General features: G+C 48.0%; 1 protein-coding gene across 8 annotated transcripts in view; it reads right to left on the bottom strand.

The window, feature by feature from the left end:
- Nucleotides 1–12,012, bottom strand: part of LOC1269465 (teneurin-m) — a 515,515-nt gene that overhangs the window by 158,034 nt on the left and 345,469 nt on the right. The gene's annotated exons all lie outside the window — the stretch shown is intronic.

Here is a 12,012-nt window from a genome sequence, read left to right as displayed (position 1 = left end):
CCCTACACTGTAACGAACGGGTACTGGGGAGCGCGCGCGCGCTCGCGTAAACATGCGGCTAATTGATTTATACATCGTAAAACGTCAGTTAATTGACACTTTCCGCAAGTACCCGTAGGGGGCGTCACCGTAGTCGTCGCTGATGCCGGCATCGGCATCGTAGTGTAATCGATTGCGATCATCGACATCGGATGTAAAGAAAGAGGCATGCAAAAGCCAAAGAGTGTCGCCTAAAGCCTTTCCAGGGGAACGGTAGCGATGCCTGTACGATAAATCAAATCGCACACACATCAATTATCAATTTACATCAATTATCTTGGGGCGTTAGCGTTATGTGTGCTTGTCGACTGCATGAGGTGTGACACAACCATGCAGAACACCGCAGCTACCGTGGGGAGTTTAGTGCAGGAGGCCTTCTGGAGATCGAGAAGCAGAAGTTCAGGTTGCTGCTGCAGTCAGCTGTCAAATGTCAAACGTTTGTCTGGATTTTCCGGAGGACCAACACTGTTGTCCCAGGAACTCTCCTGGGAGGTTCGCCCGCAAGTCTTCCCGGAAAGTGAAACGTTAAACACACACATTTTCCACCAATAATAAAGCCTCGCCCGAACGCCTGGAGGCAGGGAGAACCCCTTATCCAGAAAAAGGGCGAAGCAAAAAAAAAAAAAAACAGCCGTGGCCCTCGTGAACCAAATATTAGAGGAACGAACACCGAAATTGAAGGAAACCCTTGACATGTTTAGCCGCTAATGAACTACAATGGGATGTATTCAATCATTTTCACTCTGACAGATTTTTAAATGTCCGTAAATGTACATTTTGTTTCGTGTTGTGCTGTGGATCTTTGTTCCTCTCTTTCCCTAGTTTCTACTCTTTTTTGTGTTGTTCATAATCTTGTACACTTTGCACCAACTAATGGCTGTGGCATGGTGCGGTGTCCCGCATGTTCGTTACGCCCGGGACCGGGCTCGGGAAGTTTCAGGGGCCTGGTTGCGCGCTCCTCTGATGATCCCTCTAGAAGATCTTTGGACAACAGACATCCCGAAAAAAAGAAAGAAGCAACCACAACGTTTGTTCCTTGTTGCTGAATCGTGTTGTGAATGTGTGTTGCTTGTTTATCTCCCGTCTTCTTTGTGATTCTTTCAGATACGTCACACCGTAAGCGGGACACGGTTGTGTAGAGTTCATCCAGGGCAGCATCCCTGGATATATCCCTTGCAACCCTGAATCAAACATACACACACACGCTGGACACTTGGACACTGGAGAAGAAGATAAATGATTCGTGAGCTAAAAAGGGAGATTAGACCCGTCCTCCTGGTTGCAGTCCTCTTGGCGTCTCGAAAGTAACGTAGATAGATTAGTGGGTTCTCTTCTCCCGAAGACAGAGCTCACTCGCAGGGTTCGGGTTCTTACCGCTTCGCCTACACGTACAGCAGACGCCCGTGTGATGAAGGGGTTTTGCTCGCTTGTGTCGAATGCTCTTGCCGAAAAAATCATCCCCTCGGCATTCCCGAGAGACCGTCCGCCGTCCCGCACAACACAACCCTGCTCTCTGTGTGTCTGTGTCAAATTTAATGAAGTATGAATTGATCCATCATTTTTCCTGCTTTATGGATTTACTAGCCTCGCCTGCTTCACACTCGCTCCTTGCGTGTGCCCGAAATGATCCATAATTAAGTGAGCCACACGGCGTGTGTGTGTTGCAGCGCTTTAACAGAATCATTATCGATCGATGTGTTTGGCCGGTTGGCCTGTTCTGAACAGTTTCTGTACAGCCGCCCGTTTTGGTCATGGGAAAACCGAGTTAAAGCGCCGTGTAAATAAGCCAGCATCCAGTACTGTAACACCGGTTCGATTGCAACCGAAGCGACCGGGTTGACATTCAAACTGATTGATCGTTTATTCATACGACGTCACCTCCAATCGTGCGTTATGTGTGCCGGTGTTGTTTGTCGTTTTCTTAGGTTTCTGTTTTCGACTTTATCGATGCCGGGTCTTGCCTTGCCGTTGGGTAAAAGACAAGGGGCGTGTTGGGTATTTTGATAAATGAATGAAGCATAAGAATGTTGGCACCGCGAGTAAAGAATGGACCAAGCTACTCCCTAACGAAGACTCTCTCCTAGCAAACTAATTAACGGAGGAGGAGCCGTTTTTTCGAGATTTTTACCCGACCCCAGGAGAAGCGTGTGCGGAGAGCATTCTGACGCCTCGCTCGTGAATCGTGTTTGACCTTTAACCCTTTTTGGCAGGTCCCATTAGCACAGCACACATGTGAACACTCATTCCTCTGGAAAACATATAATTCCACCCACTCGCGACTCTCAATGTCGACGGGCCGCAACGGAGCATCGAACAAAACGTGTTCCTTCCTCGCAGCATGATATGTTCTACCAGTCGTCCCGGTGTAGATAAACCCGCGCGTGAGGTTTAGTTGCCAGAGAGATCCCCGAAGCAAAAAAAGGGTCTCGGCCAAGTAGGCGGGAATGCTTGGGCGCACTGTGGCCGTCCCACCGCACCGTATCGTGTGGCTTCGATAGGCTGGGAGATGTATTTTTTAATGTTTGCTCCCTTTCAACTCCAAACCTCCAAACCAAACGAAACTCGATGAACGCGTTCGAGGATAAAATGCGTTATTAATGATGGTTCGATTTCTCGCATGTGTGGGCCGCACCCGGGTCCAATCTTGATGGAGGTTTCATCATAATTTTATGCTGCAATGGGTTTTAAGGCTCTCTCAGTCTGTCGCTTATTCTCCAATCCTATGTCTTTGCTGCAGTTTGTTCATATGTTTTGGGTTTAATGAAAAGCACAACCACTGAATCGCCCCGTGCGAAAACCACCATTTACAGCAAGTTGCGCCTGGTTTTGACAGTCGTAAAACCACAACGAAATCTGCACGCATCTTCCGAATGCCCAAAGGGAAAGCCAGCGGGGCCAATTTCTTGCGCTCCGTTGGAGCGCTTCATCGGGCCTCGATTTGATGCATACGATTGTGTCACAAAGATACGCCAGATTTGATGTGCGGAAATCGGGGGACCCAGGGTCCAGCGAGCGGGACCAAACGTTGCCATGGGACGGCCCCGGATCGGTGTGCGAAGATGCGGCGCACCCGAGCGTGAAAACTGCATTCCATAAGCTCTGCGTGGTGCGGGTGGCAGAAAGAGTTCTGCCGTGACACAGCCCAGACCCCAGACCAGCCAGTCACCGTCGGCCGTCACCATGGGGACAAATAGTCCGAAGCTATTTTGCAAACGGCTCTAATCAAAACTCGCTCGAGCAGAAAACTCTTCTCGAACTCCATCCTTTCGGCGTTGTCGGCGTCGTCGTCGTCGTCCAGGGCGATAATTAAAGGGCCACGGGGTAAAGCATTTTCCCCAAATGGGGTTGCGCATTAGCAGCCGCCTGTGCTGTTTCCATCGCTCGTCTGCCACCGGTGAGGAGCAGCACGAGCAGGTTCCGGAGCGAAGACGTTCCCACAAAAACCAATGGCTGGAAGCAGGGAAACCTTTTTTCCACATTTTCTGCTAGCATCACTGGGTTTCAGTTCGCCGGTGCTAGAAGTTGCGGCTTCACGCCGGTGCGAGAAGTTTTGTACCGGGGATCCTGTGTGTTTATACACGGTCGAGTTGATGTTTATGTGCAGCAAAATGGTAGAAATCAAGGCAAATCCTGAGGCACATTTGAAAGGCATCTGGTGGACAAAAACTAGTTATCTTGAAGCTGATAACACCAAGGTTTTTTGTGGTGATGGGGAAATGCGAACATTCGTGTTTTAACTTTAGACACTAAAGCTTCCTATTATGACTTTGGAGCTGTATTTTTGCAGGACTTTAGGACTTAAGAGTTGACCCTAGGTTTAAGACAGCAAAGTTGATCTAACCAGGATATTGGGTCAGGGTTTAGGTCTTGATGAAACCACCGAAGCTCATTGGTCACACAGTGAACTTGGGAGAAAGAAACCCCCCAAAAAAGTTTCTAATAAAACACTAACCTAGTTTGTATGCGTTACATGCGTTCTAGTAGCTCCAAAATTCCAAGATCCCACCAATAAAGGCAAAATAATATCCATTCCACTCTATAAAAGCCATGTTCTAACTCCCTCAACTTCAACACAGCCAGCCAAGCGCTAGCGAAGGGAGATTTAGTATTGTGCTCACACGAAAATTCTGGAGAGCTGCATCCAACACTGGCAGCTCTGGGGCCTGGTCGCGCTACCGTAATTGCGGAATGCCTCCGGAATCGCCGGGCACGTCGCTAGTACGCAAACGGTTTTTGATATTTGAACTGTGTGTAATTGAAATGGCAGGAGGGATTTCTGCCCATCCCTGCCCGACCATACATTGTCCAGTGCTCGGTTGCATTGTGTGGATGTGCGGGGCTTACGACCAGTTCTGGCCGGGCAGAGCGCGATCGCTCCGGGGCTAGAAACATCCATCGTTCGAGGGCTTGTTTTCTTTCTTTTTTTGCATTGTTGTTCGCTTCAACTCCACCCGGATGCACCGACAAAGGTCCTGCGAGCGAAAAACCAACGCCAACTGGCAGCCTGGATGTGTGGGTGTGCTTTTTTCCACTCCCAGCCACCGTCCGATTTTCTGAAGCTTCTCACGAATCGTAAAAAATTACTGAACCGAAAACAGCACTCTCCGCCACTCGCGCTCCACGTCCGCTTTTCACGAGCACAAAAATTTGCTTTGTGGATTTTTCCACCACCTTTTCTGCTATGGCAACACACGCAGTGGGAAGCTTTTGCTGCAGCAACGTTTTTGGGGTTGCGGGGCTTCAGTCCAGTCCGGAGCGCGCTTGATCTCACTTTTTCATTTACTTTGTACGTTTGGACGAAATGTTTGCACTGGCGCCCTACCAACCGGTGCAAGGCTCCGGATAGGAGCCTTAGCAACAAAAGAGACCGGGTGAAGCGGTCAAAGTGAAAAACAACACAACACTCGCGCATACAGGCGGGGAAACCCCAGTCCAATGGCGCATTACAACGATTGGTGCTGCTGCTCCCGAGAACGTCCGGAGGAACCTTAATTTTAGTATTTTTGTCTGAAGTCAGTCAGCGAGCGCAACTGGGTGCCGGTACTGACTGGGTGCTATAACAATAACAACCACTGCAGGAGCAGCAGCATGCAGGAGTGCAGCAACAGCACGAAAAAAATCCTCCTTCTCTGCTGACTTCATCGTTTTCTCGCTCACGGTGCACTTCACAGTAAACGGAAAAGATCAAGCAGGATCCTTCTGCAAATCGAGCCAGGGAAGTCTGTGTGGACCTGTGTGTGTATGCGTTTGTTTGAGAAATTACGAAATTTTCCAACCTTCTGCGGAGAGGTGGAGTGAGCAACGTTTTTCCCTTTGAAGATGGTTTCGTGAGGGCATCGTCGTGTACAGTTTCGGGAGTTTCTAGACGGCGGTGTGCTTCTTGCACATCGAAAGCGCATTTTTTGCAGTGATTTTTCCTTCGCAGAGACTGGGACCTCCCGGAAAGATTGGACGTGCTTAAAGAGGCGCGAAATTTGTCGCACTTCGTTAGCTGCGATACGTTGTGCAGCGCCCCTCGCGGAGAAGCCCTGCAGCGCTGCTCTCAAGCCGGAAGAGGTCAACGAGTAGTTTAACGTTGTTGTTTCCTCCCTCCGAAGTGGGAAGCAAGCAGGATTCTGTGAAGCTTGGATTTCGAGTAGACGTTACCCTGACGGTCGAGTGTTGCGCGGCAATCATTAAAACAAGATCCGAAAAATCCTCTAAAGCTTCGCTTTGATGTGTGTGCCTCGTTACGACCAAGCTTCCTGCAAGAAAGCGGAACCTGTCCCGCAAGACATATGGGTGCCTGAAGAAAAAGTAGAATAAGTCATGGAAGTTTTGCTATGTTTCTTCTCCTTCTCACTAGGCACACTTAAGAGGTCAAGAGAAAACGGCCCGGCGCATCTTGAGAACTGGAGGGAGGTCAAAAGAGGAAAAACTTCTTGAGCAACCCGTCTCAAGAGAGCACGGGGACGGAACGCGTCAACAGCAGAAGTTGTGCCACACTAATGACCAACAATATCTGTGCCAGTTGTGCGCTTCCATCCGCTTGTTGACGCTACCAGCATCAATTGACGGTGGAATTGCCTGCCCGCCTGCGACCGTTGCTTAGTAAACGGGAAGCTAGGAGACATACACCAGCACTCTTCACCAAACCACCATTCAGCAAGGCATGAGGCGCATGAGAGGAGCGAGCTGCTGAGGAAGAAAACGAGAAAACTTTGCCAAATATTTACTCCAACGTGGCCAACACGGGGCCCGCGTTGCGTTGATGCCACTTCTTTTTTTTTTCTTCCCTGCCCCGCGGTGCTTCCAGCGTCATCTGACGACGTTATGACGCTGTCGCGCTCTTCCAACTTCCAGCCATCATTTTCCGTACGGTTGCGTTCTGGAGCAGCAGCAGCAGCAGCAGTTTTCAAGTACACTGCCCCGAAATGGTTCGCCAACAATTTTCGGCCCCCTAAACCTAAGGATGAAGGAAGGAAGGACGACGCAAAACACAAACACAAAAAAAATCATCTGTGGCATCGATTTCTTCCACTCACTTCCGCACTCAGTGTGTGTGGTGGGAGTAAGAAGTAGTACTAGTCGATGTAGACGAAAAACCACCCAAAACTTTCAACCAACAATTGAACATACACACACACACAGTGTAAGAATTGAGGCAAAGGAAAAATGCTGGCCAAGTTTTCGGGGTGGGAAGGTTGTCGGAAATGATTTACTGCACTTTGCTGGCAGCGGGTCCTGCCACAATCGATCTTCAGAGGTAGAGAGGAGGCAGCAAGCGGAAGCCCGGGAAGTGTGTGTGTGTCTAAGCTGGCAAAAGTTAGTACACATAAAACTTGGTACATGAACTGACGATGGTCTTTTTTTGGGGTTTTTTTTCGTATGCCTTCAGGGTGAAACCAAACTTGGAACATGATTGACGGAATGTTGGGAAAAAGGGAAGGACTGTTCCTTTTATGCTACAATATTTTAAATCGATGGACTTGTTTGGGATAAAAAGTGCTTAGTGATGCTTTCCAATTGTTCGTTTTGTATGTTCTGTTAAAGGTTTAATTAAGCGAATTGACCAGTCACTGTGTCGTAAGAAGTAAAGTTAATATTGACAGCTCAATGCACAATATGAATGGAATGAAGTAAGAGACCATTTGATGTGACCTTTTTCTTGAAAACAACTCTTTCTGCACGTGTCACCGAAGGTAAAAGTATATTGTCCTACACACACAATACTACGCACCTTAACCAAGCAAACAGGTACAGTGCCTGAATGCGTCCAATCCTTCCCAGAAGGTTTTCATCTCGCTTATAACCACACGTGGCTAAACGTTTTTGGCCATCACAAGCCCAGTTGTCCATCAAAAAGGCATCCGACAAAGCTGCAGTACAGGTTTGCACGATCCTGAAAGCACCCGAAGCCACCCGGGTTATGTTAGAAAATAGCTTCTTAAGGTTCCTGCGAGCCTTCATCAAACTTTTACCCATGCGCACGAACCATTGGACGAATGATGCCCGGCAGGTTTGCACGCGATAATATCCAGACTAGTGCACCACCAACCATTTTCCAATTTAATTATAATTATTCGATTAATCGATTCGATCGATTTCCTCTGTGGTGCTGGTGGTGCTGCTTGGTGGATTAAACACGACACGGGAGTTTTGTGGCCACTGCAGCCGCCTTCCCTACCGGCGGTTCAACGATTTAGCTGGCTGTTGATTTGATTCCGGTCGCCCGGCCAGTTTTGACGCTCATTTCACTAAAAGCAATGCGTTTTGTGGTAAAAACAGAATCCCCACAAACAGGCTACCAGTGTAAGCCACTCACACAGCGATGTTTTTAGAGGGTCCATAATGAATTGCACGATATTAAAATTACGTTTGATGGGTTTGACATTCGAAACAGGGAGAGAGAAAAAGGGCTATGTGTGTGTTTAATTTTGTAATTGAATCGGCAAAGAGAGCGCACAGAATAAATATTATGCATCTGTTTAATTTGGCAAACGAAATCAAAACCACGGAAACAGTGCTCGCGCTAGAGCATTAAAGCAAGGTCCACAAACGATGGTGAAGTCTCAGGGAGCCACCCCAATAAACATCACCATCTGGAACACGTTTACGATGACACTTTTGCCCTTTTTCCACTCGTTTTTTTTTCTTCTTTTTCGGCTGATTAGCCCATTCGGCGACAGAAAACGCGCCCTTCAAGGCCAGAAATCTTTAAAATGCTTTCTTTCACCAACGCAATTCAAACGCCCAATCAAAAAAAAACGAACGACTGCTTCCGTCATCTGTTGCAAACAGATGGCAGTTAGTGTGACACCATAACAGACCCGACCCTTTTCCTTCGAATTTTTCGCGCCCCTGATTTGACCGACGCAAATAAATGTCGCGACGTGCGCGGCGTTTCGCAAAGCCGGGCAAGATGGGAATATTACTTTTTTCTTCTTCTTCCTGTTGTTGTTAAGACGCACACCCTTCTCAAGCACAGGCTGATGACAACGCGCGTCACATTGAATTCCTTGCCTGAATAGGAGAGAAGATGAGAGTTTTTCCCGCCACGCTTTGACTTTGTGGTTTTGGAGGATTTTGTTTGCGTTAAAGATTTGCTTTCCCGTCATCGATTGATTTTTCCCAGTTTTTCCGAGGAATAACACACATAAGCACACGTCGTTGCGCGTCCAAAGCAAACATTGCGCGACGAAGAAACTAACCACAAACGTGGATGCAGAAGGGGCCGCCTGTCAATGGCAAGTACAGTCGCTAGTAATCGCTGCCGATTAGCAGCTGTTTTTTTTTTTTGCCGCCCACTTTACCTACCCTTGAAACGGAGGCTGAGGAAATGAGTTTTTCTCGGAGGCAAAAGCAAAGGCTAACCCTCACGACAATCGCTCTCGTTTATGAGTGTGATTGTCGCATGAGCAAACACGTTCACCGGGAGGCCACAAATCGTGCAATACTTATGCTGTGTGAGCAAAAACTTTCCATACGCCGGAATTGAGAAGAAAAGGGAATAGCAATATTTGCAGGAGAAAATTTAATAAAAATCTGTACAAGTGAAAACGGGGCAGGAAAACCGTGACGGGGGGAAACTAATTAATATTTCTTCTTTCCCCTAATGAATGTCAAACAAACAGTTCAAACGGCGTCTTGGTCGGTGGGCGTAAGGAGTAATTTAAGATCATCCCTGCCTCTGTCCGTTGCTTGCCTGCCTTCCCACGCTTTTGCTTGGTGGAAAATTTAACCTCCGCCCGACGCAGCCCCCACACTAATTGGGAAAAGGCTCGAAAACGAATTTCGAATAAAAACACCCAAAAGCCCAGGAAGTGGCGTCTTTTGCCCGCCACATTGCGAAGATTTGCCGCCCAAACCGACCGAAGAGAACAACAACATATGGCCGTGTCTGCCGTGAAAATATGCCCCTTTTGTCCCCTTGGCGCATTGTGAAAACCGAGCAACGCCAAAATCGTTACTTCCCCCTCGGGGGAAAAATCAACAACAATAATTGGAAAGGAGCAAAAATCATGGCAGCTCGTTTGTTTCCTGCCCTTTCCCAGTGCGGGTGCGTAGGTGTGCGTGTGTGACACATTTTGGCACCTTTCGTTTGCTTGCTTGCTGGACCACTTAATTTCCAAAATCGAAAACCGAGCGCGGCCGCAGGGGGGTTTTCGTGGCAGATTTTCACTTCACCGCAGGATTCCAGTTCCCGTAGGTGACAAACGATTCGTGGGGAGTTTTTTTGTATTGCTCACCACCATGTAACATTTACCCTCTTTGCACGCCCGGGGCCCCGTGGGGTTGGGTGTGCATGGGTAAATAGCAGTTTTATGTAAATTTTTTGTCACCGTGCACCGACTGCGCAGTTTCGCAGTGGGCAGTGAGAGCTAAAATTTGGAAGAAAATTGAGTAGTCGAAAAAAGAAAAATACAACAGCAAAAATGTATCCTTTATACCCACCGCGGACGGGGACGAACAAAACCCAAGCAATACAATTCCAATGTGTACAAGGGTGGAGTCGTGTACGAGAGCAAGAAAACCACCGCCGAGGCCAGCCGAGGCGGCAGCAAAACGATTTAAAACATAAATTGTTTTAATTTTGGATTGATATGCAAATGATGCGTGGCGTGTTCGTGCGTTTCCCCGATCTTTCCTGAGGGGTTGTTGGCTGTCGAAATCGAACAAACTTGAAATCGTTATCCTCGAAAGGATGTGTGTGTGTGAGTGGTAAATTGCCCCGATGATGGTTTGTCCTAGGGGCACTGCCAGGATGCGTTCTTCGAGTTCTTCCCTCTTCTGTTCTGCTTTTTCTATTTTCAACGATCGTAAAAATTCAACTGCGTGTAGCAATATTAATGATATTATTATTTTATTCCACCATCATCTTACTCTCTCTCTCTCTCTCTCTCTCTCTCTCTCTCTCTCTCTCTCTCTCTCTCTCTCTCTCTCTCTCTCTCGTTCGCTCACTATCATCACATTGCAGCAAATAAAGGGGCGAGATGTGTTCCCCCTTTAAAGGGGATAGCGTAAAAGCGACGCGTTTTTCCGACAACAACAAAAAAAGGGGAGAGAAGCTTACATCGTCAGTTGAGCCCACCGTCCACCGATGATGATGATGATGATGATGGCAATGAAAACTTATCCCACCGTGCACACAATTTCTTATCGATTTTTCCGCGAGCCGTGACCAACCATCAGCGAGGCAAACCAAAGCAAACGGCAGGAGGTTCATCTCATCGCCACTCGAGGGAGATTCGGGCCAGATTGGGAGCGATTGTGCGATAAGATTTATGGAAAACGTGCACACCCACGTACACCGAGTTTGAGCTTTTGCACCCCGACGCTTTCCCTCGCTACCTCGCGAGGCTTTCGAATAATAAAAAGCGATGTAATCGGGTTGTTTGGTGCTTCATCGGCAGTGCGAAGGTCCTAAATTGTTAGGACGCCAAAGTTCGCCAATTTCCCGACGGGGGAATTTTTCGGCGAAACGAGATTTTTCACCTTCACCCTCCCTCTGTCATACACACATCTTATTGTGTACAATTTTTCATTTCCATTTCATTCACTCGCACACAGGGGGAAAGGACCGCGAATGGAAGAAAAAAGATAACAATGCGAACGGAATCTAGGCAAAGGGCAGACCTTTAAAACAGGCCCTGTGTGTTGTATGTGCGTGTGTGTGTGTGCACGATTCTCCCGGGACGACTCTGGGTCGAGGCCTTTCCACATTTTTTTCTGGTAACTCCGGTAGGAAAACCCCCGGCCACACGAAGGACGCACAAAGATGATAAATTGCAAAATTGTTTTCCCTGCAGAGAGAGAGAGACAAAGAGAGAAAAACCCCCGAAATCCACCACCCGGGGGAAAAAGCGGTGGAAATGCGCGGGCTGCGAAAAGAAATGTGTGAAGTAAAATCAATTTCCAGCGGTCGATTCCACTGGGAGCTGATCTTCAGCCGGGCTCTGTTCTGCACATGGAGAGAACGGAGGGGCAGATGAAAACCCCCGCGATTACAACGACCAGGTTGTCTTCCCCCTCGTTGTCTCTCGCATGTTTGGTGCTGCTTCGAGTGTTTCGAGAGTGTATTTGTCATCACCTTTAACTTCATTATTTTTCCCGCCCGACAGACTTGCCCAGACTAATGACTTTTCCTCCACCGTGAATGCGACGAACATGCGACGAGCAACGGAGCGAAATGTGGTTTCTGCCGATAGATTGGATTATCCTTTCGATCTTTCGTTGCGATTCCACGGCATGGCTGCAGCTTTTCCAGAGTGCAGTAAATACCGGCAAGACCTGGTGCAGGTTGCAAGTGGTTTTTCATTTGTCGTTTCATTAAGACAGAGCAGGAAAGGCGTTTTCTCCGTGCTCTGCTGGTGGTTAAAACGGGATGGGTCAATCAAGCTAAGAGTAATGTTTGTGGAGGGTTTTTTTTTCATCGGAACGATTCAGTGCCAAATTAGTGTGGCGTTTGGTGCTGAGAGGAAAAGCCTATTAGCT

The sequence above is a fragment of the Anopheles gambiae genome, chromosome 3, assembly GCF_943734735.2.
Source record: "Anopheles gambiae chromosome 3, idAnoGambNW_F1_1, whole genome shotgun sequence".
Classification (NCBI taxonomy): Eukaryota; Metazoa; Arthropoda; class Insecta; order Diptera; family Culicidae; genus Anopheles; species Anopheles gambiae.
Note: the sequence above shows the minus strand (reverse complement) of the source record. Positions and strands in the feature narration are given on the sequence as shown.